This window comes from Arvicanthis niloticus, chromosome 1 (genome assembly GCF_011762505.2).
Source record: "Arvicanthis niloticus isolate mArvNil1 chromosome 1, mArvNil1.pat.X, whole genome shotgun sequence".
NCBI lineage: Eukaryota > Metazoa > Chordata > Mammalia > Rodentia > Muridae > Arvicanthis > Arvicanthis niloticus.
The window spans coordinates 57,308,050-57,313,561 of NC_047658.1; positions in this window are offsets into that span (position 1 = coordinate 57,308,050).

Here is a 5,512-nt window from a genome sequence, read left to right on the forward strand (position 1 = left end):
ACCATGGATTAAAGCTGAGTTTTAACAATAACAGAAGCATTAAAAAGGCTACACTCTAATGAAAATTGAAAAACTCTCTACTCAATAATCTCTGAATCAGGAAAGAAATAAAGAAAAAGTTAAAGACTTTCTAGACTTTGATGAAAATGAAGGCAAAACATACACAAATTTATGAGACATAAGGAAAGCAATACTAAGAAGAAACTTCATAGAACTAAATGCCTCTGTAAAAAATTAGAAAGCTCTCATTTCAACAATTTAAAAGTACACCTTGACATTGTTGGGGAAAAAAGAGACAAGTACACCCTACTCTCAGCAATGGACAGATCATGAAAATAGAAAATAAACACAGACACAGTGAAATTAACAGAAATTATGAACCTAAAAAACTTAACAGGTATTTTTAGAACATTCCATCCTAAAACATAAGAATATACCTTTTTCTCAGCACCTCATGGTACCTTCTCCAAAATAGACTATATTGGTCACAAAACAGGCCTGGACAGATACAAGAAGATTGAAATAATCCCATGCATCCTATCAGATCACCAGGGACTAAGGCTGGTTTTCAATAACAGCAAAAACAATGGAAAGCGCACATACACATGGAAACTGAATAAAGCTCTACTCAATGATAACTTGATCAAGAAAGAAACAAAGAAAGAAATTAAAGACCTTTTCAAATGTAATGAAAATTAAGGCACATCGTAATGAAACTTATGGGACACAATAAAAGAAGTACTAAGAGGAAAACTCATACCTCTAAGTGCCTACAAAAAGAAACTGGAGAGAGCATAAAGTAGCAACTTGTCATATCACCTGAAAGCTCTAGAACAAAAAGAAGGAAATATACCCAAGAGGAAAAGACAGGAAAAGATGGCAGGAAATAATCAAACTCTGGGCTGAAATCAACCACGTAGAAACAAAAAGAACTATACAAAGAATCAACAAAACCACGAGCCTGTTCATTGACAAAATCAACAAGACAGATAAACCCTTAGCCACACTAACCTGAGGGCACAGAGACAGTGTCCAAATTAATGAAATCAGAACTGAAAAGGGAGACAAAACAATGGAACCTGAGAAAATTTCAAAACAACATCAGATCCTACTACAAAAGCCTATACACAACAAAACTAGAAAATCTGGATAAAATGGATAATTTTCGAGATAGATATCAGGTACCAAAGTTAAATCAGGAACAGATAAACTTTCTAAATAGTCCCATTACCACAAAAGAGATAACAGAAATCATTAAAAGTCTCTCCACCAAAAAATCCCCAGGACCAGATGGTCTTAGTGCAGAGTTCTATCAGACCTTCAGAGAACACCTAGTACCATTTCTCTTTAAATTACTCCACAAAATAGAAGCAGAAGGAACACTACCCAATTCATTCTATGGAGCAAAAATAATGCTAATAGCTAAACCACACAAAGTCCCAACAAAGAAAGAAAATTTTAGACCAATCTCCCTTATAAATATTGATGTAAATACACTCAATAAAATTCTCCCAAACCCAGTCCAAGAACACATCAAAAAAATAAATAAATAAATAAATAAAATCATACTTGATCAAGTAGCCTTTATCCCAAGAATGTATGGATGGTTGAATATATAAAAATCCATCAATGTAATCAACTATATGAACAAACCAAAAAAAAAAAAATGATCATCTCACAAGATGCTGACAAAATTCAATACCCCTTCATGGTAAAAGTCCTGAAAAGATCATGAATTCAAGGCCCATACCTTAATACAGTAAAAGCAATATATAGCAAACAAGTAACCAACATCAAACTAAATGGAAAGAAACTTGAAGCAACTCCACTAAAATCAGGTACTAGACAACAAGGCTGCCTACTTTCTCCCTTCATATTCAATATAGTACTTGAAATTCTATCTAAAGCAATTAGATAAGAAAAGGAGGTCAAAGGGATACAAATAGGAAAGGAAAAAGTCAAAATATCACTATTTTCAGATAATATGATACTATACTTAAGTCACCCCAAAACTTCCACCAAAGAACTCCTAAACCTAATAAACAACTTCAGCAAAGTGGCTGGATATAAAATTAGTTCAAAGAAATCAGTAATTTCCTCTACTCAAAGGATAAACTACATGAGAAAGAAATTAGGGAAATTACACCCTTCACAATAGTCACAAAATTATAAAATACCTTTGTTTGAATCTAGCCAAGCAAGTGAAAGATCTGTATGATAAGAACTTCAAGTCTACAAAAAAGAATATTGAAGGAGATCTCAGAAAATGGAAAGATCTCGCATGCTCATGGAATGGCAGAATTAATATAGTAAAAAGGCCCATCTTGGAAAAAACAATAGACAGGTTCAGTGCAATCCTCATCAAAATTTCAACTCAATTTTTCACAGAGATAAAAAGAGCAATTCTCAAATTCATTTGAAATAATAAAAAACCCAAGATAGCAAAAACTATTCTCAACAATAAAAGAACATCTGGGAGAATCACCATCCCTGACCTCAAGCTGTACTACAGAGCAGTAGTTATAAAAACTGCATGCTATTGGTACAGTGATAGGCAAGAAGATAATGGTATAGAATTGAAGACCCAGAAATGAAAACACACACTTATGGTCACTTAATCTTTGACAAAGGAGCTAAAACTATCCAGTGGAAAAAAGACAGCATTTTCAACAAATGATGCTCATTTAACTGGAGGTCAGCATGTAGAAGACAGCAATTCAATTTATTTTTGTGTTTACTCTTTAAGAGCTTTTACCTGTTTACCTGTGTTCTCCTCTATTTCTTTAAGGGGGTTATTTACATTCTTCTTAAAATCCTCTATCATCATCATGAGAAGTGATTTTAAATCCGAATTCTGCTTTTCCAGTGTGATGGGGTGTCCAGGACTTGGTATAGTGGGAGAACTGGGTTCTGATGATGCCAGGTAACCTTGATTTCTGTTGCTTATATTCTTGAGCTTGCTGTTTGACATCTGGTTATCTCTGGTGGTACCTGCACTCACTGTCTCTGACTGGAGCCTGTCTTTCCAGTTATCTTGCTTGTGTCAGAACTCTTCAGAGTCCAGCTGTCTCAGTGATCCTGTGATCCTGAGCTCCTGGGTGAAAGAGCTCCTGAGACTCAGGCTACCTCTGGAATCCTGAAATCCTGCTGCTCTGAGTGCAGTGGTTCCAACCTGATGGGTCAGGATATGGTGTCTTCATAGGAACAGACCAGTTAAGAGTCTGTCCCAGCCAAACAGACTAAGGGAGGGGCAGAAGGGGAGTGGTATTTCAGAGGGTGGGGTTTGGGTTTGTGACGGGTCCTGAGTGCCCCAGGCTCCCAGCTGCAGCTGTGTGGTGTAGGGATGTGAAGGAGGTTTCTTACCCATTGCTCTGAGTTCAGTGGTTCCTCTAGGATGGGGCAAGATATGGTGTCTTCAAGGGAGCAGACCAGCTAAGAGTCTGCCCCAGCCAAAATGTATCCATTCATATCTCCTTGTACAAAGCTCAATTCCAAGTGGATTAACGATCTCCACATAAAACCAGAAAAACTGAAACTAATAGGAGAGAAAGTGGGGAAGAACCATGAACATATGGGCACGGGGGGAAAGTTCCTGAACAGACCACCAATGGTTTATGCTCTCAGATAAAGAATTGGTAAGTGGGACCTCATAAAATTGCAATGCTTCTGTAAGGAATAGAACACTGTCAATAGGTCAAAATGGCAACCAACAGATTGGGAAGACCAATCCTACATCTTATAGAGAGATAATATCCATTATATACAGAGAACCTAAGAAATTAGACTCCAAACAATCAAATAACCCCATTAAAAACTGTGGTACAGAGCTAAACAAAAAAATTCTCAAATAAGGAAACTCGAATGGCTAAAAAGCACCTAAAGAAATGTTCAACATTTTTAGTCATCAGGAAAATGCAAATCAAAACAACCCTGAGATTCTACATCACACTAGTCAGAACGGCTAAGATCAAAGGGGTGGGTAATAGCAGATACTAGGGAGAATGTAGAGAAAGAGGAACACTCCTTCATTTTTTCGTGGGATTGGAAGCTGGTACAACCACTCTGGAAAGCAGTCTGGCAGTTCCTCCAAAAACTGGACAGATTACCTGAGGACCCCGCTATACCAGTCCTGGGTATATACTCAAAAGATGTTCCAACATATAACAAGGACACATGCTCCACTATGTTCATAGCAGCCTTATTTATAATAGCCAGAAGCTGGGAAGAACCCAGATGTTCTTTAAAAGAGGAATGGATACAGAAAGTATGGTACATTTACACAATCGCATACTACTCAGCTATTAAAAACAATGAGTTCATTCTTTGGCAAATGGATGAAACTGGAAAATATTATCCTGAGTGTGGTATCACAAAATAACGCACATGCTATGCACTCACTGATAAGAGAATATTAGCCCAAAAGGTCACAATACATAAGATGAAACTCACAGACCACATGAAACTCAAGAAAAAGTAAGATCAAAGTGTGTGTGCTTCAGTCTTTCTTAGAAGGAGTAACAAAATTTTTATGGAAGTAAGTATGGAGACAAAGTGTGGAGCAAAAACTGGAGGAGCAGCCTTATGGAGACTGCCCTACTTGGGGTTGATCCCACGTACAGTCACCAAATGCAGGCACCGTTGTTCATGCCAGGAAGTTCATGCTGACAGGGGCCTGATATACCTGTTTCCTGAGAGGCTTTGCCAGAGACAGAGCATTGCAGCTCACCACTGAACTGATCATAGGGTTCCCAAAGGAGTAGGTAGAGAGAAGACTGAAGGAGTTGAAGGGGCTTGCAGCCCTATAGCGAGACCAAAAATACCAACTAACCAAAGACCCAGGGTTTAAACTTCCAGCCTGGGAACAAACTTCTAGGGTCCCATGGCTTCAGCTCTATATGTAGTGGAGAATGGCCTTGTGAGTCATTGACAAGAGAGGAGATCCTAGGTCTTGTAAAGGCTAGATGCACCAGTGTGGGGGAATGTGAGAGCGAGGAGGGGGAGTGGAAAGATGTCTGGGGGCACACCCTCATAGAAGTAGCATGAGGGATGACAAGTTAAGGGGTTTTTAGCAGGGGAATGGGGAAAGGGGATTACATCTGAAATATAGATATGTAAATTATCCAATAATTAAAAAAACAGATGAATTAATAAAATATCCAGTTTTAAAAATTTTGGATGCCAAGGAACTTTCTGCATTGCTATGCCTAGATGAAAAGGAAGAATCCACTTACTAAAATATGGCATAATCTCAATCAGGTATTTAATATGCAGAAGAGGGACTGTTTGTGTTTTTTCTGCAGGATGCTTAAGGAGTATGGTGGCTGCCAGAGTGATTGGTGAGCCATGCTGATGCTGGGGAAAAGAATGATTCTGACCTGCGAGTTTGGTGAGTGCCCTGGCAATGGTTGCTGGGAAGCTGTATTGGACATATATTTCTGACCCCCCTTTGTTTTCTTGTATCCCAGATGGGACAAGCTGCCTTGCCTCAAGATTTTAGACCTTGTGGGACAGA